Source organism: Bos grunniens, chromosome 14, assembly GCF_055505025.1.
Source record: "Bos grunniens cultivar Pamir isolate PY7600 chromosome 14, Bosgru_T2T1.0, whole genome shotgun sequence".
NCBI lineage: Eukaryota > Metazoa > Chordata > Mammalia > Artiodactyla > Bovidae > Bos > Bos grunniens.
In genome coordinates, this window is record NC_141178.1 from 42,478,773 (window position 1) to 42,506,249 (window position 27,477).

General features: G+C 40.0%; 1 protein-coding gene and 1 long non-coding RNA gene across 8 annotated transcripts in view; one reads left to right on the plus strand and one right to left on the minus strand.

Annotated features, from left to right (window-relative positions):
• Positions 1–24,054, minus strand: part of ZFHX4 (zinc finger homeobox 4) — a 206,379-nt gene extending 182,325 nt beyond the window's left edge. For 4 of the 7 annotated variants that reach the window (XM_086335440.1, XM_086335438.1, XM_086335437.1 and 1 more), the window contains exon 1: positions 22,218–23,453. The gene's annotated coding sequence lies outside the window, so the exon portion shown is untranslated. Of the gene's footprint in view, positions 1–19,861; positions 20,125–22,217; positions 23,454–23,911 lie in introns of those variants that run through there. The other 3 variants (XM_086335434.1, XM_086335435.1, XM_086335436.1) reach the window with 3 other exon arrangements.
• The window catches only part of LOC147359330 (uncharacterized), a 40,417-nt gene continuing 33,185 nt past the window's right edge, over positions 20,246–27,477 (plus strand). The window contains exon 1 of the long non-coding RNA XR_015140249.1: positions 20,246–20,765. This is a non-coding gene — a long non-coding RNA (uncharacterized LOC147359330). The remainder of the gene's footprint in view (positions 20,766–27,477) is intronic.

Consider the following 27,477-nt stretch of genomic DNA (forward strand, 5'->3'; position numbering starts at 1 on the left):
GGGAAAGTGGGGGGGGGGCGCGGATATAAGGGTGGGAGGGAGACCAACCATAAAGGAACCTTAAAATTAGAAATATTACAGTCACAGGCGGCACGGACCAAACTCTTCTCTGGTTTTCATTTTGCCAGTAAATCAGCTTACTACAAATCTTCCTTGTGTGAAAGCTCTCAGCAGGTATCTGGCTGGCCCTGATTAAGCACCAATCACAATTCTCTCCCACACTTCGGTCACCTCAATGGGCACCAGAATAGAAATTAATATTTACTGCAACCGGTCCTCCCATCCTAGGGGACAATCGTATTCACTCTGCTTTTTTAATTTTTTTCCCCACTGCAATACGTAATGAACACCGTTCCAGATACCATTTTGATGTTATCAATCCTGGTTGAGTCGCCCATCTTTCAACCACGGCCTCAATCAACATCTCCCTTGGCTTAACAAATCATATGCAAGCACATCTGATGAAATTACTTCCATCATTTTTTTTTTTGGTTAGTTTTTTTTTTTTCCAGGCAAGCATCTTTGACTGTAAACTCTCTTTGTTGAGACCAAGAAGCACTTGGTCTCATAAAAGCCGTATCAATTTCGAGTAGCAGGGGAAGGTACCAGGAAAAAGGTAGGCAAACGGTAAAACTGCATTCCCCTTCTGTGTGTGAGTGTGTATGTGTATGCTCACTTGTGTGTGTACCTGCAAACCTCAGCTACTGGCATAGCAGCCTGATTAGGGCTGACATGTCTCTGAGTCCCTGCACATCTCTCCATTTGCAGAATGATGGCACTGTACGCAAGAGTTGAGTGTTCTGAAAGTTTAGTGCTTCTTTTCAGTCTGCGGCATAGGCACTGCCTTGATTTTATCAAAAAGGTAAGCCATCTTCTTTCAAATCTCAGAACTGAAGGGACCCAGAACTTCGAGGCAAATAGCCCTCTTACATGGATGTATCAATACTTTCAGGTATGCTGATGATTTCTGAAATGAGGAAGGTGGACATGACTATATGCGTGCATGCATGATAAGTCACTTTGGTTGTGTCCAACTGTTTGTGACCCAATGGACTGTAGCCGGCCAGGCTCCTCTGACATGGCTATACTGCATTAGTTATTATACTGGGGAGGATGGACACCCAGTGATTCACTATGGACTTCCCTCCCACCCCTATCGTCTATTACATAGACTTTGCAGGGGCAGAGAACTAAGAAGCAAACAAAACCCTGGGCTCACCAATATTACTAAGCATTTTAGAAATTCCTTTTTAAAAGTTCTTCTAGAATAAAGACATCATTGGAGGTCAGTGGCATATTTAGTATGAAGAATAACTTCTTAATACTCTCTTTACTGTAATCAAATTTCATCTTGCCAGCTAAATCAGAGAGGAAGTGATCAGTTTCAAATACATCAAAAGAGCTGCACAGGTTGAAAATGAAATCAAAATTCATTTTGGTATCTAAGATGGTTAAAATGACATTCTAATTGCACACAAATCAAACATCACAAAGTGTGGTGTGTAATTTTAATTACTGAGGTGCTCCAGGTTAATTATCTTCATGGCATGCATGCAGCTTTTAAAATCCTCTGAAATAATCTGATAAATCACCATAAGCATGAAAAACTAATAATTCTCTAATTAGTCCACAAACATTCATATTTACCTTTGCATTTACCAAATCTGCACCATGTATAAACACTGAAGGTAGCCAAAATATCTAAAATAAAGTCCCATGCCAGACTAAAAGAAATGAGGAAGGCAGGGAGAAACGAGGTTTGGAGGGGGAGCAAGGTGATAACACTAAACTAATGATCCTAGATAAAAATATCAAGTTCTAGGACTCAAAGAAGCTTTTTTTTTCTTTCTTTCCTATGATGACTTAGGCAGATATGTGGAAGATTATTCACCTTAATTACAAGAGTGAGAAAAGTTCTCAAACACTTTACAGCTTTATAAAGGAGTTTCTGAGCTATTATTATTTAATTCCTGTTTTACCTATACCCTACCTAGAACAGTTCTCAGCTGACAAAAACACTTACTAAAATTATGACACATGCTAAATGCACCTCAAATGAGTCGTATGTAATGCACAGTTAATAATTTTGTCCAGATGCCAAGTGGACTCTGCAATGTCTCATCAGTGTCTCTCTATATGAAGTATTAATAGATCCTACCTTTTTATATCTTCATGGGATCAGGAGTAACTATCAAAAGTGACTTTATTGATATGAGACAAAAATTATGAAAACTATACTACAGAATCAATCACAGGACAAAGCCATGTGATAGGACATACTCTGTTACAGCACTCCCACATAACTTTACACAAAATTGCTTATCAAGTTCTCCTCATAAACTACACATTAATCAGAAACTAGTATGTCTTCTCTACAATCAAAATAGTAAGTATTCTCTACAAATTTACATTTCATTCCAAAAGCAACAGTAATAAAACTATCTGAATTGTTAGAGCTAGTAGTAGATGACCTGATTTTTACATTTGTAGTTATATACTATGACCATGATGGTGTTTACCAGCATATTTTGATGGAATCACTTTAGTTTGTGCAGTTAAAAAGTTGTTTAGATCAATATGTACCATGACACTAGAGATGATGCTAAGTGATTTCACTGTCCCCAGCGTCAGACAAGATCTTTCTTTTAACAACATGACCTATTTAGGAAATTTACACTAAAGTTTATAAGTCCCAGTTAAAAGACCACAAAGACAACCATCTAACTTATACCAGAGTATTCATTCCAAAATAACTTTATAACATGTAGATGCACTATAAAAGTTGCTTCACCTGTTTAACTGTTATCTATTTAGTCTTCACCAATTACTATTCTCTACTACCAAACATTCTATTTAAAAAAAAAAAAAAAATCACCCAAGTCCTCAAGAAATCTCAAAGAAAAAACCTGATACAATTTTAATGCTAAATTCAGAACAATACATACTAGCTGGTCTGCTTAGAATACATGTACGCAGTTTTGGGTATTCTCAGCAATTCACAAGATCAGTGACTTTGATCACGTAAATCCCTTTTTTGGAACTAATGGACAACATGCAGAAAGGAACTTTTATGGCTCATTCTGCCTTACTGTCGTCCTGCAGTCACTTCTGCCTAAACTCTGCTCTGCTAAATGACCAAACCCACCTATTAGAAGCCTTGCTAATGGAAGAGGGTGCTTTCTGAACAATAGACAAATTCCTTTGCATTCAGAAGACAGGGCTCCCATTAGAACCCAAAATCAGAGAGGCCAGTTTTACCTCTGTTTTTTAATTGAGATTGTCCCAGCCCTCCTTGGTGACACAGTGAGACAGTGTTTGTGAAATGATTAAAAAGAACGTGATCTGATCAAGAGGACAGAATAATGGGAAAGGAATGCTAGGTTAGCCACTCGGCAAAGTGCTGGGAAAGAAGACAGACCACTGTGCCCTTTTGCCTATTGTTTTTATTCTCATCCGCTCTTTGCCATGTCATGATACTTTGAGTCTTTATTTCATTTTGAACGGGTTAAAAGTTGGTCACGTAAAAGGGAATTCGGTAATAAGTCACAAATCCTAAAAATGTATATATATATATATATAAAATAAATAAAAATCCTTGAATTATATCAAGTTTCCAAAAGGTCATCACTGTCTCTGCTGTGGCCTTTTCCCCATTCCAAATCCTCTATCAATATGTCATAGTGAGTTAGCCAAAGACAAAAGAGAGGCGCAGTGTGAAAACGGCACATATATCTAATGCTGACAAAGCAATGAATAGACCTTCACAAGTATAATTATACTTGTTTATTTGTTGCCACGTACAGAGAGCTGATGAAAAAAATCCATCAAAGTGGTATTATGCAGACACCAAGAGCTTCTTTTCTTCGCTCGCTAAAGCCACATTGAAGCTTAAATTCCTTATTGTTAAATTCAGAAGAAAGAAAAAAAAAAGATTTTTGGCTGGATTTTTTTCTTTTTTGCATCATTTGCTGACAGATCTTTTGTGTCTTGGGCTGTATTAGCTCACACTGCTACCTCATTTTTACCCATGTTGGAATTCATAATTACAAACTACTGTACAGAAGCTTTTAGAAGGGTGTGGTGTGCTGACCAAGATGAGAGAGTAGTGAAATTGGCCTTTTCTCACAGTCTGGCTTTTGATATATCAAAAACACAGGTAAAGTACCTGTGTAGAAGCATCAGTTACATCAGAATGCATCTTTGATCTCAGTCTTTTAAGTCAGTTGCTGGTGCTTTTCTTTACTCAGCTTTCTCTGCAATTTGCTTATTTTTGGATCTGTTTAGTATTTCATAAAAGACTGCATAACTTCTTTCCCATTTCAGTATTAAGAACATTAGCAAGAAGGGAGGCAAATGCAAGGATGTCAAAGGATTGAAAATATTAAGTAAAAAGATTTCAAACCCAACTCTTAAGGGGCCATTATGTTCCAATAGACACTAAATCACATAACTTAACAAAAGCACATTTTTAGAGGTGGGGGAGGGACAAATAAGCTTTTTTTTGGTTATTGTTTTTTCTTGCAGGATAGAAATATATCAAAGTAAAAGCAATCTGCATAGTTAATGTTTGTGAGCTTTACAATTTAAAACAGAAAAGCTGTAATTTTTCTTTGCTGGCAATCTGGAAACACTCTGGAGTTAATTACAGCTGATTCGGAGTGAACCACACAAACAAAGACCAGTCTATGTCCAGACAATTATACTGCATTAACCAGCTTAGAGCTTCCTGCTGATGTTTCAGGGCTCTTCTGTTACACACTTCTACCTTCCCAGCACGAGAGAAAATGCTTCTGCAAGAAGGAATTAATGAACAGAACTGCAAAAGAATGTGTGACGACCTCTCCTGACACGGCAAAAAACTTTCCACCCATGTCACGACAAAGGGGAGAAGGTAATTAAGTTTGAATAGAAGGATGTAACCAAATATAGTAAGCACCTAAGCCAGGCAGAGTTTTAAAGAGGCAAAGTTGACAAAGACAAACATGAGTGTGTAAGTCAACGGAGTCCCTGTTTTCCTCTTTCTTCTCATTAAAGCCTAAATTAACTATTCAACACAGATTTATTTCCTTCTCATAAACAGGACTCTTAGAATTGATATTTCTGTCTCTTGTTTTTTCTTTTTATTTCTCTTCCTATCTTCCCCGCCTCATCTTCCGTCATTCTCTCTCTCATCTCTAAACCTCTATGGACTTTATATGACAATCACAAATCATTAAATACATGTGTTGGGGAACTAAAGAGGAAAAGTACCCCTTGCCAATGGTTCTGATAGTTCTTAATTTGATTAGTTGTGGGAAATAGGAATTTTCCTCAGTTTTCTTCGTGACTTTAATCAAACTCCAGCTACTTTTCTTAGAGAGAAATCAATAATCTCTCCTTAACCAAATTACACCATTATATGACTCATTTTATTTGTTTGCTTCAGGAAAATTTCATAATCAGTGAGCAAGATGGACCTAATACTTTAGCTATCCTATGTAAACAAACTTTGGTCCTTTTAACCAATCTAGTTGATTTCTAATTTTCTTATTCATTCTAATTGAAAATGAATAGTTAGCATTGGTGTGAGACAAGGACATGAACTGTAATTATGTTCAGTGCCTCTTTCTGATTCTTCTTTGATACTGACATTGGGGCTTTGTAGTGATTGCTTCATTAAAGGGTAAGGATGTCCTAATCAGCTAAAGCATTACTAGAAAGCTGTTGTTTGCCAATACTGTGAGAATATACTGACTTTTCTTTTTGCTTTCTTTATAGAAGAGAAAGTTACCTCTGAATGCCATCACCCAGCCATATACTTAAGTATTAATCATCTTCCCTTTGTCTCATCTATGCAAAGTTGGATTAGAGTTAAATGACTCTATGAGCCTTTTTTCTTCCCTAAATAAATATTAATCTACAAATCAATCAATGAGTGTTATATTAAAACATATAAATATACTCTCTGGAAATACTAAAAGGTTATGTAAATTATAATCAGTTTTACAAAGCACCTCAATAATGGACAGAATCATTTTCCCCTCTCAAGTCTCTCTTCCTCAATCCCAACTATAATTGAAATTTCAAGTAAATAAAACTTTGAAATGGAAAGTTTAAACATGGAACCGTTTAGTTTTCCTTGGGAAAACATGTACTGGATCAATTAGTTTTAGAAATTTATAAATAATATTTGCCAAGTTTTGTATATGTTTATGTTTCTAGTCTTTAAAATGTAATAGACTAATCTCTCTGGCATACACCCAATTTAAGTGTTTAATTGATGATGCTTTTATGTTGTCACATAGGGACATTTAAAAATTTTATCTTAATTGGTTTCATTAAGGTAATTATAACTATAGAATATCTGACTTCAGATTTACCAGACTAGTGAAAGCAATTCCACAATACATTTTTCTCATATACAATGTGAAGACAATATATCCTTATATATACATGCATTTTTTTTCTTCTTTGTCTATTAAGATACAAAATTCATTATTAAATACTGACAACTAAATATTTAAAGGAGAAAACAACTGCTTAGTTATTTGCATTTCATGATTCCCACCAATATGATCTCATAACCAACATAACACCAGTGTAGTAGTGTAAGCACAATCTTTTTTTGAAAAATGTCATTCCTTGCAGGCTAAACCTACCATAATTATCTTCATAAAATTAATCACAAGTCAGGTATTCCAGCAAACATTCCTATTCCCTGAGCAGTGGTTTCAATGATTTCATATGATTTCAAAATAGTTTTAATGAAGAAAGTTATATGTGTAATTTCTTAAATCACTACCAGTGCCTCTTACTATCCAAGACTCTTAATCTATCAAATACAAGTCTCTTTTTATATCCCATGTAGATATTTTAAATCATGTTATAGTAAAAACCACATTAGGGCTAACATAATAGAGAACCTAAGTGGAATGCCAGGTTTCTTCTGGATGAAATATTGGCAAATATATGTTTGATCACTCAGATTGGTTGGTTATTTTATTTCTATTATGAAGAGCCTTTTGTTTGCTTTCTGTGTACGTGTGTGGGGTGTTTTTCTTCTTTTTTGGCCTGAAAGTTAATTTGACTGCTGTCCATAAGTGAAGTGAGCAATTCAGTAATTAACTTTTGTGTTTTAAATATATGAACTTTAATTAGATTTCATTATAAACAAACAAACGTCAGCCATAATTATAAGCTCCTTGGTTTACCCACATATTATCCCTTTTCAAACAAACTTGATGTCAGACAAATTAAAATCAAGCAGCCAGCAATTTTGAGTTGAATTTTACATGATCTGCTGGTAACCTGATTACTTTAACTTCAATATCATTACAGGAAAAGTATTTCAGGAAAAATAATGACAAGAATTCCAACAGGAGACAAGCTTAATTGTATTGATTCAAAAGATGCATGTTCATAGGAACCATGTTGAAGGAATAATGTTATCTCAAATCTACAGTTTCTATTAAGATGAAATTGTCCAGCATGAAAGAGGCAATTAAGATTAGTGTCTACAGAACTAGAGATACTAAACTAACTAAATAATTATATGGGCCCAATTATCTTATACTTTAAGTAGCAAAATATCAGTATGGAGCAACTACAAGGCATGAGGTTTGCAGGTTTATTTACTGACTGGTGTATCTATTAGGACCAAGAACAAGTGGAGCTGTCAGGACATAATGAAGGTAAATGATTAGTTAGCACCAAGCCTGAACTCTTCTCCAATGCAATAAGAGTTAATTAAAGTTTACCACCAAACATCAACCAAAGCAGGATGTTGATCAGGTTTCAGCATTAAGTGCAAACAGACAATAGTTGGCAGCAATTAGTGCAGCTATCAAATGACATGCAATGATAATTATACATTTAAAACTGCTAAAGAGCTGGGGGAAAAAAATAATCAGCCTCTTTGACGACAAATACTCAAAGGGCAGGAAACAGGTATCAGATTATTTCACTTTAACACTGTAAATCAATAGAATTAAACAAGAAAGGGTTGTATGGGTACATTATCTGAAAGAGAACAGTTCACTGGATCCAAAATGAAATAAATCTGCTAGTACTGGCCTATCAAAGATAAGAACTTCTGTAGCTAGAGAAAATCAGTTACTTTTCAATTAAAGTTTCAGAGTGAAGTCTACCTAAAGAAAGTTTAGCCTCTAGGTTTTCTGTTGGCCCTACAATGCAACAAGTATTTCACCATCATTACTGTTATTTAAATTATTAACTTTCACTCTTAAGGTACTGTCAAAACTGTTTTATGCATGAATATTATCTTTAAATGTTAGGGTCAAAATTATTTAAATATAGCTAAATTTAAAACAAAAGCCAAGAGGGAGGGAGGCCCAAGCAGAAGGGGATATATATATATATAATTATGACTGATTCACATTAATTTACAACAGAGATCACCACAACATTGTAAAGCAATTACCTGCCAATTTTTAAAAAATGAAAAAAAAAAGTCATATATACATATTTAGTGAACATTATGGCAGATCTTCCCTTGATGCCATTCAAATCTACCACTTCAATCTTGCTGGACTCAATGAGACTGCATACAACACATGTCTAAAAATACTTTTAATAAACTACCTCATTCTTTACCGTAGTTTCTGGCCTGCAGCCTAGAGCATGTCTCCAGAATTATGCCCATCCTCATGACCCCCACCTCTCCATTTTCCCAACTAATTCTGTTATGCTAAGGATTTGTACACAGTGTTGGCTAATCCCAGTATTTCCCTGGAGCTAAATCTAAGCCATGGCCAACTCCCAGCACAAAAATGTCTTTCTCCCAAAGCCCTTTCGCCCCCTTCAGCACTCATACACTCATTGGTCCTGACATTTTCACTTCAGCCATGACAAATGAGCTGATGACTCTGATGTGATTGCACGGGAGGAAGGCTTTATCTAAAGATATATCATTAACTCTCATCACCATCTCCTAATATGGCTCTTCTGGGTTAATGTGTTGTGAAAATTTGAGGAAATTTTTGTGTAAATATATGCACTTCAAGGAGTAAGAGACCAACTTCATCAAAAGGAGGAAAAGGAAAGCCAGAGTGGACAGGATCAGGGAAGGGGAAAAAAAAAAAAAAAAGACTAGCATGTTGCTCTGAGGATTTAAGTAACCCGACTCAACCTCTGCCCTAGCAAACCAGCCAGCGGACTGTCTATTAAAGGCCCCTTCCCCTCCCATGGGCAGCTGGAGCATGATCTGTGAAGTGGCACTAAAAAAATAAATAAATAAATGAAGCTTCTCAGATAAAAACGGCTAATCAATCCACAAGCCCATTTCTTTGTTTCTATCCCCGTGTAGGGTGGATTTTACTCTCGAACCCTTAATTCCCTATGTTATTAAATCTCTCTAAATTCATTTTAATGGAGAAAGGGATTGTCAAAACCCATTTCCCTCCGAGGTCATTGTCTTCTTCAATTAGAAAGAAGCAATCTTTTTCTGACCATTATTCAATGTGAAACTCTTCAAGCTTTAAAAACAGGGGAAAAGGAAGCTTTTCCATTGAGCGTGAATGCCACAACCTTTAGGTTAAGTTAGAACCCAAGTTCCAGTTACACAATCTTGTTATGTATACTATGGCGTTTACAGAGTCGATGCTTGTTATAACCTCTTCTCTCAATTCAGCGGAAGACACACAGCCAATCAGAGTCGACTATGGTATAACAGACCTTGGGAAAGGAGGTCAGGCTTTGAGGTAAAGTGCTATTCACTATTGGACCATGCAAGGAGCTCTTTATTCCAGTGCTTATTGGCATCAGTCCCCCTTACTAGAGCAAGAACAAAGCCAAGTGCTCGTGTGAGGTTTATGAATAAATCAGAGGTGAGCCACTTTAAGTGCTGCCCATGATTTCCTTGTTGACAGTGAGCACTTAAACAGGCTTCTAGGACCAGCAACTTCTGGCAAACCACAACGATTCCTAATCTGCACCCTGCCTCATTTCAAGAATGAATGGCCCACCCCATTTTTCCTGCAAGTTGTCACCTTTCAGGCAATTCTTGTCCTATCTCAAGCAGTTAAGCTTTCCAATCCCAGGGCGGTCAGCTGGCCCTGTGGTCATCATAGAAACTGGACCAACTGAAAATCTTCCTTTGCTTGGAAGAATTCCACAAATGAAAATATCTCCAGCATCACAAAAGTTATTCCCAATATTATAGAATCTCTGGATATGGGAGGACTTGAGCCAACTGAAGTAAAAAATGTTCAACGATTTCCTAAAGGGAATGCACACACACTTACACACACATTGGATTCTCATTGGCTGTGCCCTGTAGTTGTGTGATGGTTCCCAGAAACTTCTCTGAGCTGCAGTTTCATTATGGGTTAAACAAGGGGATTGTTCTGTATGCCTTCTGACTGCAACAATCTATGGTTCTAATATAAAAACCCACTTAGATTATGCTGGAAGATAGTTTTCCCTATGGAATTTTCCGAGACAGACCCAGATGTTTTTAAGGTTGAACTTTTTTTTTTCCAACAACTAGATTTCAAGAGGAGAGGCAGATTCCAGTAGTATAGTAAACTGAAGTATTCTATTTATGTTTGTTATTAACACTCATCTATTTTTTTCGTGTATTATTGAAGATATTTACCAAGAATTTGCCAGTAGTGTCCATCACGGTGAATACAGTGACTATACAGATATGAGTGCTGCCCTCATGAAGGCTGAAATTTATTTGAGAAGAAACTTAAACAAGCACATTCTGAAAAATGCTAAGATGCTAATTATTTTCTTCCAATGAAATATATCCTTACTCTATCAGTATTCAATCAATGCTTAGCCTTAAATAAATGTGTTTCAAATGAACTGTCAAGTCCAGGGCCACTTCTAAATAAGCAGAACACAGGCAAGACATACACCTTTAAGAAAAACTTGAGCAAAGATTGTTAACTATTTGTAAACGTCAAGCAAATTTCAAACTCAGATCTGGAAAATTGTTATCCAAAATACACTTATATTTCTCATAAAAATATAAACAATAATTTAAGTGTGTATCTTACATGTATCACAGTGGGAAATTATTATGAATTTAAAAATCAAAAAGAAAAACGATAAGAGAAATATATTTTAGTTGAGGGTGGAAAATTGTGTTTATAAATTTATTAAACCTTATCATGAATCTTATCATCTTTGAACGTGGGTAGTCCTCCTCTGAGTAATTCATTCCTATGGAAAGATAAAGGACTGTGATCTTCTTCACGAGATAAGCCAAGAGAAGACTCATAACTTGGCTATAAAATCCCTACAAGAAAATTTAAGGGTTTTGTAATATCCCTGGGTTATTAATAACTGGATCTTTTCTCTAGGTCGGTATAAATTTTGGTCAGCATGGTGCCAGGTAAACAGCATTTATTCTTCTTTCATGGCACATCAAAATATCATAACATCAAGTATATAGAAAGGGATTCTATGACACCTAATGTAGCTTTGGAAAAGCCTTTAATTCAAAGACTTACAAATAGGAAGGGTCAACTTCAATTCTGAAATAAGCTTTGTAGTCTCTTCTATTATTGTATATAATGGACAGTCTGGAATCTTGAGTTCCTGCAGATAGACTAAGGTTTGAATTATTTAAACACTATTTCTATTCTAATTTGCTTCTTATAAAAAGACCCCAGAAATGCATTGAAAACATCTAGAAGCCCCTCAGAACCAAAGCAACTTGTGACAAAGGAGGAGCAGATAATAAGGTGGAGGAATAGCCACCTAGATATCAAGGTATCCGCCAATGAGAAAACATAAGAAGGAGACCACCCTTTGGCCCTACCCCTTAGGCATCCTCCTTGCTTAATTTCTATCTCCCTCCCTGTGGGGACACATGTATACCTATGGCTGATTCATGTTTATGTATGGTAAAAGCCATCACAATATTATAATTATCTTCCAATTAAAATAAATAATTTTTTTAACCAAAAAAAAGGTGGGGGGGGTCTCTACTCAAAAGGTCTATGTAGATTTGCTGTATCAAATACCCTTCAGGAGAGCATATAGTAAAACCAACTATTGAAAATAATAAAAGGGAAGTATAAGGTGTCAGCCCTGTATACATTCACTTCCTTTTATGTTCACAACACATTAGTTTTAGGTAAGCTCTCCAGCAACTATGAAATACAAATGAGGTATCTGAGGCTCAAAAAGATTAAATGACTTAGATAAGGTCATCTATAACAAGAATTTAACCCAAGGGTCTTATAGATCTAAAAAGACCTCTATTGGTCACAGAGTTGTCAAAAAATGGAGTAGATTTTAAAATATCTAAGATTTAAGTTAAAATAAACAGTCTCATTTAAAAAGGAAAAAGGAATCCAAAGTAAACAATCAAAAGAATGTCTGGTTTTAAACTAAGTGTCATTCTTTCTGTACACTATGCTGCTTCTAAAACATCACAGCATTGTCTTCATTTACTTTCCCTCCACAAAAGAGAAACCTCTTTCTTCTTCACACCGTGTTCATGGTTATTAAGAACACACTTTAAGTCACTGAGATCATCAGTATTTTTATGAATCATAGACTCATCTTGCCCATTCAAAGTACCCAGCCTAACCTCCTACATCATGCAAAAATATGCTTCCAGTCACACTGGTTAGAGGCCCTCCAGATTCTACTGGTCTCCTTTCAGTAAGAGAGAATTCAGTCTCTCAGAGGAGACAGCAACACTGTTGGATTACCATGGCCCATTTTCCTTTTCTTCTCTTCCCCATTTTCACCAGCTTTGCCTTCATTCACAGAACAAACCCCTTTTTAAGTAGCCTATATAGTTGAGTGACCATTAGTCCTAAGCGGGGGACTGCTGAGTTCTCCTGACATGTTCCTGCCTTGTTGGCTGACTCAACAATTACTTCTCCAGAGTTTAACATCTCATATTTTAAAATGAGCTGATTGAATTGAAGAATTCTAAGGCAGTTCCCAGGAATTAGCCCTTTGATACTTTCCAGTTGTCTTATATCCTACATGCTCTTTTCTGTTGCGATCCTCTTGGCCAGTTCTTAGAAAATGAAAGAAATTTAGTCTACAGAGGGAAATGCTCAGGCTATGCCTATAAACACATCTAAAGAGGAATGAGACACATTAACATGCAAAAGGGGCATAGACGTGTGTGTGTGTGTGTGTGTGTGTGTGTGTGCGTGCGTGCATGTGATGTCTATACTCCTAGTTTGTATCTATTAAACCAAAAAGGATGACTCACTCTCGGTTCATTTCTGGGCCCAGGAAATTTTACATATGAATTGCTTTATTCCTAAATGTATGGGAGAAAAGTACTATGAACTATACTGTAGAAAATCTACATTAATAAAGCCTTTCAAGTTTAATGAAGGTACTTTGGGAAACGATTGGGCCTCTTCAATTTATCCTTCCAATCAGGCAAATTTTACGATTCTTTATGGGCTTCCTTCTTAGAAAGTTTTGTTTTGTTATTAACAATACAACCAGGTGGCATACACCAGCTCATATGTTTTTGCATTTTAACATTGTTGAAGCTATGGATTTCCTTTCTTCTTTACAGTGAAGGAAAAGAATTTTATGGACAGTTATAAAATGCATATTTTAACCCAAAAGTCAATTTTCCCTGGTTAAAATGATTTAGATCTGAGTAAATGCTTGAAGAATGCTTTCTGTTTTTACAGCTAGGACACAATGGAACCTATAAACTTCATCCTAGAGGTGCGTGCTATAATGCATACCATTCAAAAATTATCAACTGTGCACTGTCGCCTCCCCAGGACAAGCAAACATTAGAACTGATCAATCATCTAAATATATGATGATAGTGTGTGAACCCCTGGCCTGAATGACTAAAACACCTACTCAGGGCGTTATGACATATTAACTAAGTCAAGCTGCCCAGATTCTTAAATTATATTTGTTTATTTTCTCAATCTCTAGAATGTTAAAGTATCTAATTATATCAGAGATAAGCGGCTTGCCAAATACGACTTTAGTATCAGAGCCATTTTTAAGTTGTGTGCATACGTTCAAAAGTGCCTCCAAATGGCAAATATTTTATTTCACTTACAAGCCTTGAAAAGTGTAAGGAGAAGTGGGGAGCGGCCATTCCTGAACTGAGGATTGTATGTCAAACATGAAACCATATCAAACTTTCAAGGCAACTTGTGAACCTCTGAAACTAGGGAATTAACAGAACATCAAATCCCCCAAGATCACACGGGGAACAATTCGTATGCAAGAAAATAATGCCATTGAGCCCTCATTAAAAGACCATTTTGTCCTTAGCCATCAAAGACTGTGAGTGCACTAAGATCTTGGTTATATCATCAGGATAAGTAAAACAAGTGCCAAGAGAAACTGTGCACTTCTAGTTCTCACATGTGATCATCTGTTCACATATAAACATATATTCTGCTTTCTGTCTGATTCCTAAAAATCTTGATATCAGAATACCCTGGGTTTTTGCCCATTTCCTAAGAATGCAGACATCACATAAGCTACTATTAACCCATGTGTGATCCACTTCATGGTGACTGGAAAGCTGCCAGTTACAACACATGGTGCTTGGTTAACAATGTCTTAAAATATAAATGAATTTATTTTTTAAATTAACACATTTTTCTTATGGAAATACCTTAATAAGCCCTGCTGCATGTAAAAGAATAGCCTCCATGTGGATTTTTTTGTTCTTTTAAGACTTTTTGCAAGCATATCCATAAAGTTAACCATAAAAGTTTCTGAAACAATCCAGAATTTCTTGACAAATTTTTTAAAGGGCTCTAGTAAAGAATTTTGGTGACTTTATATAACAGAGATCAAACACTTTTCCCTTACAATGTTTTGTACTCAAGAGGCAACCCTTATACTTTAATTTACGTGAAAACACTTCTGATTTCCCAAGTTTCCATGTAACCATCTTAATAGTACCTCAGCAACTGAACCGTTAAAGTGATGAGGCAAATAGAAGTTCTACAATCTAGTAACAAAACAATTTAACTTAATATCTGGCTGACTCTTTCAATCCTACTCTGGGGCAGCCTTCAATAGCTCATTTGTGGTGACCCCCAAACCGGAAAGAGTTTGTTTATAATGTATATATATAAATAATTATTCACACTGCAGTTGATTTACATATGTACAAAAGAGCCAATTCCCACCTTTGAAAGTGTCTTAACACTTACAGTATTTTAGCTGCCCTAATTATGGTTGAAGAAACATCATTAAGAGCCCTGATTACGTTGTCAACTGATAACCAGTTACAGCCCTAACTAGTAACAAGGGAAAACCCTACTGCAAATATTTCCAAGAGTACTTAGACACATTAGAAAAGACTTACCTCAAAATGAAATACATGATACACCTACAAAGCAACATGAAGATGAATTAAATCCTAAGACAATAACTCTGTATCCTGGTCTACCAGCCCACCTCAGCCCCCAAAGCTGACAGGCCACTTAAAACACAACATTGCCAAAAAATCAGAACACACAACTCTTTCCCAAGTGAAGTGTTCTACCAGCTGAAACAACTATTTACAGCAGATAGGTGGAGGGAAGGGGCAGAAGTAACTAAATGAGATATGCACACCATATTGCTGGCCTCTTCTGAAATACCTTTTTGCCAGCAAAGTGCTGGGAATTCTTGATACCCAATAGTCAATATTTGGCTAGCCTAATATGTTTCTGAAAACTCTTCTATATACAAACCTCTGTTTATCATTCTCTAGCTACACTATTGTCATACATATTACTTCCCAGTGATGATGAAAACTCAGGGCATCTTATAAAGTTGCTGAAATCTGAGCCCCTGCTTGTTTTTTCTAGTCTTGGACAAACATAACTTTAGAGCGAGCAGAGCATAGGCATAAAGAAAGAGGAGCTTGCATTTTCATCTTCTTTTCATCTCGGTCATTCAGTCAGCCATTCAGAACCCTATTCAACAGAGCTTTTCATTATGCAAAAAAATGCTAATCCTTTTCCGATGCTTTCACACTTGTATAAACCCCCATTCCTTCAACTGAAAAGCAATTATATCAGTTTACCTTTCTGTCAAAAACAGGATTAATATTCCAATAACAGAATTTCCTTTCTTTTCCTATCTTTTTGCTTTAGGAAACTAGAGATTATTAGTAGAGGCATTCTTAGAGTAAGAATACGTTATTTTAAATATGATTATGTGAACCAATGAGCGGGAAAAGGGGAAGAATCACAAGAAGAAAAAGTCCTTCAGTTACTGCAGAAACTCTTTTCTGTGACAGAACTGACCTTCCCATTGCAGATGCCCAAAGACAGGGAGACTCACTCTGGTCTATTAATCAGAAACAAATTATGAAAGAATGTAGCTGGACTGGTTGACACTAGCCTGTCTTGGGAGACTCAGTCACAGCCTAGTAACAATGTCCTCTTCATGGGTAATGAACAGCCATGACAAATGGAGCAGAGAAACTATTTATTTGCATATGCAAATTCTCACACAAGGGAAACATGTACAAACAAGTGTCATTGTAAGGTGGATTAGGCAAACAACGCTTTCTTTTTAGGACATTCTGCAGCCCAGAACATTAGTCAGCACAATTAAACCAGTCTCCATGGAGACTAATGAAATTTCACCATGGTATGAGTTAAATTAGATAGCTAGTTATGTGTTTCCACAATCCAACTTGAAATCCATTATTGTTTCAGAACAATACAGCAATTGTGCCTAGCTGATCTTTGCCAGCTCAACAAGCTTCTAAGTTGACAATTTGCATATGTTAATATAATTAAGCACTAATTACATGAAACTTGTACATATTCACATGCACTTTCCCTGGGTGATTTTCAGTTTGAACCTTGGCCAAGTCTTTAACCCTTAGAAAGGTTTTAGAGGGAAGAAAAAAAAAAAAAAAACACAACTCTGCCTATGGGTACAGCCCCTAGGCAGACACAGAAAGGCTCCTCATTTATAAACACAAAGCTTAACCTGGCTTCTCATATTTCTAGCAACAATGACAGAAAATATTTTGTGAGTGTGCTAGGGACCAGGGATAAGGGAACAGTGACTGAAGGGTTGGGGGTGAGGGGAGTGGATTCATCTTTAGAGACTCATAACTAGTATCTACTCATAGGTAAGTAATAACACTCATTTCAAGAAAAACGTGAAGGAAGCATTTGCTGTCACTGACATTGTTGAACACTGGGAGATGAAAATGATTTGACAACAGCAAAAATAGCAAGTAGAAAAGGAAAAAGGAGCCAGCAGCACCTAATGAGCTTTACATAAATATATGCAGAGGCAATTAAGCAATGTTAATTACTATGACAGCAGTTAATTGAATATAATTAGATATTTTAAGCCACTGAATAAAGCATAGTTAAGATTAATTTTATTGAGATTAATTGTAAATAAGGATAGATTAACTCTGTGTTTTGACAGGCATAAAAAGTAGTTCTGCAAATGAAGCAGGAGCGTGGCCACCAGTCCAAAAATCATATATTATTTTAATGTCACACCTCAGAATCATCTCCTCAATAAACATGACTTTTCAAACCCAAACAGACAGGAATCTTGAAGAAAAACAAACAGCTTGCAGAGATTAAAGAGCCTTTTGTCCTTTTTCATGTGCATTTCTTTTAACAGACTAAATTAAGCGAGTCTGGTGTACGTGTTTTAGGAAGGAACATTTCACACTGAATGGAAAAAATGTTCTATCACATATGAAATTCGTGCAGCTGTGCGGAACTTGGTCCAGATGGTTTTAGACTATAAAACACCACCAAATGATAGACAGTAGGCCTTCCCAAGATTATGTGATAAAGTCACAATCTTTTATTCTGACCTCCCAAATTACTGCTTTGTATTATTTCTCATCAAATCACATATTTTCTTTTATAGTAGTGCTTCTCCAAGAGGGTTAAAAGAAACATCAAGCCTACTAAGTGTTAGGAACTAATATTAAGTGAATGGAAGAAGGCCTCTTTCAACAGATAGCAGCTAAATCTCTCAGCCCCAAAATGCCATGATAGCCATGACAACGATAGATGACAATACTTGGTTATTACTCTCACAACAATGGTTTCTAGAAATATTTCTTAGGGAAAATATTGCTAGATGAAAATCCCTCCCGAAGACCTTCACAACCAAGCTAATCCATGTACACTCTTTAAGAAAATTAACACAGTCTTCAAGAATGCTGAACAAGTCACTAATAAGAAAGGAACTTCAATTGATTTTGAAATTAATCAATAGGTGATTAACATAATATTTTTAAAGCAGCAGAATGTATGTGTGCATATACACATATAGTACATAAACATATATATTATATTTCCAATACTTCTTAGCTCTTAATTGAACAAGGACTTTAGGCTATGGAGCCTGCCTCTACATTGCCTAGCAACTTACTTAGGATGCCCTTAGTCTTTATAACAAAATTCCTAAAATGGTCTAGTGAAACAAGGCTACGACGACAAGCCATTCTGCAGTGAAAGATTTTAAATCATCCAGCCTCTTCTAATAGACTTGAGACTTATTGAGGTAGAAACCATAAAAAATGAAGAAGGGAAATTTAATCCCTGAAATATTGATTTGCACATTAATATCATATAGGCAGAGGGCAATTTGGCTTCGTGGAAATGACACATTGTCGACCCTTGGTGAAGTCAGAGCCAATCTAACTGCTGAACATGTCTGAATCTCAAGAGTTATTAAGGGCTTCCCTTCTTGCCTTTATGACTTTTCTTCAGCCTACCAATGCAATCTTAAATGTATTATCTTTAAGAAATAATTGTAAAACCTCAGGGGTTTTCCAGTTAATGGAAGGGAGGCCAAACCACATCAGATTCTGAAATGCAACATTAAACCCTTGCAATCAACAAAACCACCTCAATTCTCATCCATCCAGTGCAGGATCTAATATTGTTATTAGAGATAATCAAATTTCATTGTGTAAATTTAGGCTCATGGTCAGAATGGAAGCAGTAAATTCTGCAATATTAAACAGCGATTTTCTCAGCCTCCTTTATGTTTTCCTTTGCTGGTGCAGCATCTTTTAAAATAATCCAACTAGCTCAAAATTAATGAGCAGATCTGGACTCATCTGCTAAAAACTGCAAAAGATTACAATAAGGCTGAACATGTTTCCTTCATTTTTAACTTTAAGTGGCAACTTTCACTTCCTAGACCTGGAGTCCACTCTCCCTGCTTACTCTACAATTGGTACTATTGCTTTGACTTACACAGCTGGTTTACCTGACCTTTCTTTGTTCCTTAGGTACATTTCACTTTTCAGATTTATGGTATTTCCCCCATATTTCATTGACTCTATCTTCATTGCCATAAAAATGAAAACACTTAAATATGAGTTTACTTTTTAAATCCAAAAGCAACCAGCTACTGAATAAATACACAGTGATACTCTCTTTCCAGTTTATGCCATAAATATTAGAATCTTTTTTTCAAAAAAAAAAAACAACTAACTTGTATAAACCTTATGATCCCCACACTGAAGCCAGGTGCAAGAGGTTAAAACAGCTGGCTAGCCATCTTTTATTTTTGTGTGCCTTCCTGCTGATTGAAACCGCAAAGGTTGAAAACTATCAAATATTCCCTCAAGGATTTTTTTTTTTTTCAAGAAGAGGAAAGAAAAAAGAAAACCTTCCTTTTCTTTAACATGCTCCTCTGTAGAGAAGAAAAACTCTAAAACACAATCAGTCACAGAGATAGTGAAATAATCCCAATCTCTCCTTTCTGTTGTATTTAAAGCATCCTTTCCAACAACTTCTAGACCCAATTGTTTGTATTCTTCAGTTAGAAAAGAGAAAAGAGGGGGGGTGGGGGAGAAAGAAAGAGAGAAAGTCTGAGCTTGCTCTGTCAGTTTTGCCAGTAAATATAAAGTAAAACAAGTGTTGATGGCACCGAGAGTGTTACATACCCGGGCTGTGTTTTTGCATTGCTCTCAATGGAAGCGATCGATGCCCGTGTCACTGTCGCGTCCCAATCGCAGCCAAGTCTCAGCCTTAATCTAAGCAACACCCGAAAAGGCAGCGGCAGCCGCAGCCTCTCCCTGACTCTTCCATCCATCCACCCAACTAAAAATATAATACTACATATGAGCTTTAACCACTCCACGTTTATAGGGATCAAGCCACTGAAAATCCAGGAGAACACAATAAAAAAAAAAAAAAAAAAAAAAAGCCCTCCTTCTGTCTCTTGTCTCTCTCTCCTCTCTCTTCCTCTCTCCCTTCTCTCTGTCTCTCCTTTTGCCATCTACATGATCCTTGATTAAACATGGAACAGAGTTAATAAAAAAAAAAAAAGGGGGGGGGAGGACTCAAGGAGAGGAAATGCAACTGTCAGAAATCGGGACCGCCAGATTTCCTGGTGAACCTGCCTCTGTCTGAGTCAGTGTCAATCCACCATCTTCCGCCAGTGAACTTGTCTTTGGGTTTTTGTTTGGTTTGGGGGGGCTGTTGTTGTTGTGTGTGTGTGCTTTTTTTGGAAGGGGGGAGGGGAAAGGCGAGGTGGGGGCTGGAGGTGGGGGGAAGTAGGGAGAATATGTGTGTCTGTGAGTGTGTTGAGTGTGAGTGTGTGTGTCTGTGTCTGTGTGTGTGCAGGGGTCGGGGTGTGTGTGTGGTTGAGGGGGGGGGGGGGGAGATCCGTGTTCGCGATCTGAACCTCTGGTACCTACAAGGAGGGTGTCTCACCGAACGGTAGCTAAGACCTCACCACAACCGCGCGGTAGCGAGGAGTCGCGGCCAAAGGCGCCCGCCCGAGCCTCCGCTCTGGGCCGGACCCCAGCCCGAGCGGCCGAAAGGAGCCCCCCGCCCGGATCGCAGGTAACAAAAGAAATACAAACCAGTGCACCGTCCTCGGGGCTGGGGCGGGGGTGGCGGGGGGGAGGGGGACAGGGTGGGGATTCCTCTGGAACTTGGGTATCGGCAGAGAAACTTTATCCAATTCCAGGAGAAATTTTATTATTATTATTTTTCCGATCGAAAAGAGCAGAAAGCCTGGGAGGGAGGGGGGAACGAGATAGAAGTAGAAGGAAGGCGAGACCCGACGCATTCCAGCCCCTCTTCCTTTAGCTGCTCCGGGCCGGAAGGCGCACTTGATGCCCGGAGAGGCGAAGAAGGTGAAGTTCGTTTGTAGACCTGGAACCCCTTTCGGGGGGCGTGAGGGGCGGGGGTACCGGGGAATAAATCAGTTCTCACAACCGGCCACAGCTCTCCCAACCATAAACACACACACACACACACACACATACACACACCCTTTGCCCTTTGCCAAAAAAAAAAAAAAAAAAAAACAACCCCAGATTCTTGACTCCCGGCCTCGGGCAGCTGTCCTCCGGTCTAAGGCACAACCGGGGCGAAAGCGCCGGGAGAGAGCTGCGGCCGCCTCGCGGGTCCCCGGCCCCGAGGCCCGGCGATCCTGCCTCCTAACGGAACTGCCCGGCGTCCTCCGGCGCCCGGGTCCGCGCCGCCTCGCGCTCAGGCGGGCAGGCGTCTACCTGCAGCCCCGGCACTCGCCCCAGCCTCTCGGAACCCCCTGCCCTAGGGCGCACTTGAGCACCCGGCCTCCGCGCACCGAGCGCCCTTCGCGGAACTTGAGCCAGGGAACGGTGGATGATGAGAGGAGGAGAAAATCGAGGCTGAACGGGAGGGCAGGGGAACAGGGAGAGATGGGCTCCGAGCCCCCACCGATCACCTTCCAAACTTTCGGAGGAGGGGTGCGAAGGAAGGGGGCATCCCGACCCGGGCGCGGGGGTGCGCCTCCCCCCCCCACCCCGCCGGCAATGTCCGCGCCGACGCGGAGCTGACAGCTTCCCCGCGCCTCGAGAAAGCCCCGGGCTCGCAGTGGAGACAGAACCCGAAAAGACAGGCAAAAGGAGAGAAAACTGCTCGGCCAAACGTGGATGATCCGCCACTTAATCCAAAAGTTAAATCCCGAAAAACGCATCCCGCCCCCCCGCTCCCCGCAAGAAAGTGGAAAATCAGATCCTTCAGTGCCCCCTCCCTCCCTCCGCGGAGCAAATCCTGGAGCCAAAAAAAAAGAGGGGGGGGGAAGAGATAGCAAAGGGGGGCAGAGCGGAAGAGATGGTCGGGCTGAGGGGATGTGAGCGAGAGCGAGCGAGAGCGAGCGAGCCGGGGGCAGAGAGGGAGAGAGGCGGAGAGGGAGAGAGAGGGAGCGAAATATCAAAGATTGTGCAAGATCAGGCTGGAAAGATAATCGATACTCGACCTAAATTTAACACAAACTACTCAATAAAAGTTAAAGAAAAAACTTACTTTCCATTTCCCCTGCAGTTCCTACTCGATCTTCGCCTCTTTTTTGTTTTGCTTTTATTTTACTTACAGCTGATCACATCCAAGTAAAACGAGAGGGTTCATTAAAAAAAAATAAAATAAAAAAATAATCCTCGAACTTTATTGGGTGAAAATCAAAACGCTGGAGCAGAAAGTGGGGGGCATGGAGCGGTCCTCGGGGATCCGGGAGGAGTTAAAGCATGTGCCGACCGCGGTCTCGCTGTTTGGTTGTGAAGGGGTTGGGAAAAGGAGGAAAGGAAATGAAAATCCGATATGTCTTTATTCTGCTAATTATTATCGTTTTAGCCCTGTTTAAAAAAAATGGCTGATTAAGTTGAGTGCGCATGTCTTTGTGTGTCTATTCCCGATATGCACTCTGGGAATGAGAGAGGAGAGCGAGGGAGAGGGAGAGGGAGCGGGGGGGAGAGAGAGGTGTAATTAGTGAGGTGATCAACATTCCCCAGACTGCAAATGACGCGCAGCCCGGACTCGGAGCAGCCCCAGAGCCTCGCGGCTTCCGAAGCTCGGAGCGCTGCGGCGGGAGCCCGGGACGCGGCGACCACGGAGAGGGCAGGGACTGGGGACCTCCGGGGCTCGCACCCCACGCGCCCCTGTGCGCGCGACTCCCAAACTTCATTAGACACACACACACACACACACACACACACACACACTCAGGAAGGAGGGGGAGAAAATAAAACACAAATACCTCCCAAGCCGTGCCCTTTAAACACTCCGAAAAAAAAATTTTTTTTTCTCATTTTAATGAGGCAAAGTAATTATTATTGGACCAGAGATGTGTTTACTAGGGAGCTTTAAGCAGCAATAGGAGAGTGAGGGCACTGGAAAGGTTTTCTCTGCTGAGTTACTTCTGCTACGTCCAGGAAAGCACTTTAATGGCGAAATGCAGGGTCCTGAGCAAATATGCAGATATATGTAAATAAAGGGTGCCTGGCTGTGTGCAAACACAGCTCTGCCCTGCCTATTTCAAAAGGCGGGATTGCACCCAGGATCCGTAGACACTCAATTTAAACACTTTATCTTTCGCTGGCAACATGTAGGAGAGAAAACCCAGGGCATGGAAGATGGAAGGGGTTAGTTTAGTCAAAGTAAACTTTCAAATGAGGATAAGTGCTGGTTGCAAGGGTGTTCATGAGGGTCTTGATGCTAGCCTTTATGTAATATTTTTGAATATTTTATCAGAATTGCATAAGTTCAATGTAATAGCTTTAAGAAGACTTAGGAAGAAAACCTTTCATCTTGTGAGTCTGTTGAATTATCTTTCTTGAAGCACATTATGATGAATTTTAAAACCCCACTACAGATCTCATTAGAATGAAATATACTTGGTATTTTCTGGTGCAAAATTTAAGGTGGCTGATTCTCATTTGAAAATCTAATTATCTCTTTCCAATATTACAGATGTGAATATGAGTGACACTTTCATTAAAAGATAATTAACTAAAACTAGGAATAGACATACTTTTAAATACCCCCTACTGAATATGGAATATATATCTCTCTCTATATATATCCGTTGCTACTCAAAGATAGCATCTCGATACACCGCCACACCACAGGTTACAAGTAGATACCATCTATGCAATATTTCAAAAATAGGAATTCTAGAGAGAAGGTGAGAGTAACAAATCAAACAAGCAAAGAACAGGAAATACTTGCAATGGCCAGCTTCCTGGACAGGTGAGGCATCAGCTCCTTTGGAGCTGACAGGCCTTTGAAGTTCTGGATGGCCAGGATCTGCTTCAAAACCTTGTCTTAGGCCTTAAGCACCAAATCTAGGAAATACCAACTGAAAGGTTTATTGCGCAAGCACTAGAAACAACAGAGCCTGCAAACATGCATCTTTCTGGGCCCGAAACCTTGTGTTATCAGGGAACATTTGGAAAATCCTAAGACTGATGCAAATGGGATTTAAAAAACCAAACAAAACACCTGGGAGGATAAAAGCACAGGCGTCAAAAGCTCAGACTTAGGCCCAGATCAGGAAAGCTGGTTGCCTACAGCAGCTGGTTAAGGTTACAATGAAAGTGCAGAGGCTTGGAGTGGAGACTAAACCCTAGATATGGTCTTTATTAAGAGAGAAAGAGAGAAAAAAAAATCTACCACCTTAGGAATCTAGAGTCGGTACATGTACTAGTGTGTTAGAAACCAGTACTACTAAACGTTAACAGAAGGAAAACTATCTACTTCTCCAAAGACTTCCTTCCATTTCAAACTTGTTTCGGAAGAAATCTGCCCAGAGTGGATGGCTTCCTAAAATTTCGGAGTTACTTTGTTTACAGCCCCACCTTTACATGGCAACTCTCTCAGGAGTCTGCTAGTGGGTGTCTGATTGCGCCTCAGTGGGGTTTATCCATGTGCCTTAGGAAATCTACATACCCAGGAGAGTAAAATTTAAATTCTCTGCAACTTACAAGTGAAGAAGGTGTTTATGTAGCGTTACTGTTTATCGAAAAACACCCCAGAGAGCAAAAATTCTGGCTTTAAAAACTATTTGAGGTGCGTGTATGGGGAAGAGGGTGGGGGATTTTAAAGAGGCTAAGGGGAAATGAAGGCAGGGAAACTTTCAGGTTCAAATCAGAAAAGATCAAGCCCTTCGCGGGAGAGGGTTCCATGTACAAGCTCACTGATGGAAAAACCATTTCCTGAGATTTCAGACGGGTAAATGCCTATGATGAAGGAAACACCTGAGAACAATAAGTCTGTTTCAGGCTCAGGTGAAGAAAGGGGTCTATTTCTGGCATGGAAGAATAGGGAAATGATGATCATTTCGTTTTCAAGTTCTCCTTTATTTCTTTTGCCTCCCCCCGCCCGAAACACCATCAATAATATTAACGTCATTAATGTCAAAACACCAAACGTCAAATAAGGAAAAGCATTTTTAAAAATTTGGTGGCTATTTCTCTTCTGTGCCCGCATCCCTTCTGTATTGAAAAATACAGCTGGTGTGTGTGTGTGTGTGTGTGCGCGCGCGCGCGCGTTGGCGGGGGGGGGGGGCTGGTTATTGAAATCTAAGTAAGAAAACAAAAGGAAGAAGGATTTGTAAGAGGGGCGCCCACTTTTGCAATCTCTTCTGCTAGGAGTATTCCCCCTCCGTGTGTGTGTGTGTGTGTGTGTGTGTGTGTGTGTGTGTTTCTTTTGAATCATCTCTTCCTGGTCCTCTTTCACCTCTTTCCTAAGAAGACAGGCTGGGGTGAGGGTCGGGGGTTAATGGGCTGAAGGGAAGGGGCAGAGAGGAACTAGCACAGAGTCAAGAGTTTCCTCCAGGGCTCGGCCTTGGAGAGCGCGGAGGGGAGCTGGGAGCCGCGGCCGCAGGTCTGCGAGGGGTGGGCCCGGAGGCGCGGAGCGCGGCACCGCGGGCAGGGGCGCGGCAAGGCGGGCGAGCTCGAGCCCAGCCCGCGGGCTGCTCCGGGGCGCGGGCGCGTTCCGCCAGGCTCGACCCGGCTGGGCCGCTGCCCCCGGCGCCCTCGTCCTCGGCCCCCGGCTCCGGGAAACCCAGCTGCTCCGCTCGAGTCCCTGCGGACTCCTGGCCGTCCACCTTTGACCCTGCACCCCCACCCCCATCATCCCGCTGTCCCTAAACTCTGCGCGAACCCGCCGCCGCCCTCACAGAACGCTGGGCTACTTTTGATTCCAAAGTGAAACGAGCCGAGGTTTGCCTGCCGCACCTAGAACTTTGCCCAGACCCTCTTCTGCACTTCCCCAGGGCTGCCCCCGGCGAGCCCAGCCCCAGGCTGAGCACTCGGACCCTGACCCCGGGTGCCGAGCTGAGGGAGCACCCAAGAGGGCTACCAGGTGGTTGGGTGTGGAGTGTTGGCAGCAAGGAGTAATTAACATGGAGACAAAAGGTAATTTCCACTTTCTCGGCGTATTTTATTTCCCAAATCTCTGCGGCGGACACTCTGGGCTTTCCCATCGGTTTGAAGAGTCTTTAGCTGTCTATTCCCCACTTCCCCCGCCCTGCTCTGGCCAAGTCTCTAATAAATACCCCACCTCCCTCTTCCTTAAGTCTTCCAGTCCCAGACCAGCCCCAGCCCAAGGGGAAAAGGTTCCCAGTCTTTTGACCGCGCTTACGGGGTCTATAGATGAGCTCAGTTTGAAACGAGGTATTACAAGTGATTTCAGCGTTAGGAACTCTTTATATCACCACAGACACTTTCAGATCCTCAGCCCCCCTCCTCCTTCCCTCTTTTTGTTGGGTCTTCTCCACCCAGGGGCTATTTAACAAAGGCAGTCTGTTAACTAACATTTTTGTTTAACTCAGCAACTTCTTTCCAAGACACACTTAAACCTGATACCAATGTCTGTCATTTTGTTTGAGTGAAGAGGTGTGTGTGTGTTGGCGGGGAGGTGGTATATACGTAACGGGGAGATAGTGAAGTTGACAGTGAATCGGAAAGTGCAAGGCATATTGGGGAAAGTGTCACGAACATTATATTTCCAGTGGAATAACTGAAGAAATTGTGTGGGAAAGCCACTTCTCATTACCATGAAAAAAAGTATTTTTCCTTGAGAATTCACAAAAGGGAGGAAAGAGAATTTGAACTAACATTCAGAATGGACACTCTCTTTGATGGTGAGAGTAAACTAGATAAAATGACATTTAAAGAGGAAAAGCATTGTGAGTGTGTGTGTGTGAGTATGTGTGTGTAATATTTGTGGGCAGTAAATCCCTCCTTCACTGATTCTCTCCCCTCCCCCAACCTGGTTCTTCCCTATAGCCTTCTTTTTTTTTTTTTTTTTTAACATAAAAATGACCCCTCCTACTCCTGGGTTCTATCTCTGTATTTCCATATTCCCGTATATGTCTCCCTTTCTATACTTAAGTCCAGTATTTGCTTTAACTTTGAAGTAAATCGGTTTTATCTCCCCTCACCCCGGAGATTCTGACCCGGTTTTGTGTGTGTGTGTGTGTGTGTGTGTGTGTGTGTGTGCGCTCACGTGTACAGGAGGTCATTATGTTAGACACAGGTAAGGTAAGGTATGGGGAGGGGAGAGGGGTTATGGAGGGTCTGAGGGAAGAATTAAGCGAGGGGAGAAAGGAAAGACAAAAGTCAAGACGCCCTCTGGCCTTCCAGAGGTCAGGGCTCAGACAGTGCTGTGACCTCCTTTCCCTCTAGGCAACCAGCCCAGTGTTTATAAACAAAATCAGACAGGTCTGTTCCCAAACAATAGCACTTCACCAACTTCACAAGCACTGCTATAGCTCTTATGCAAATGA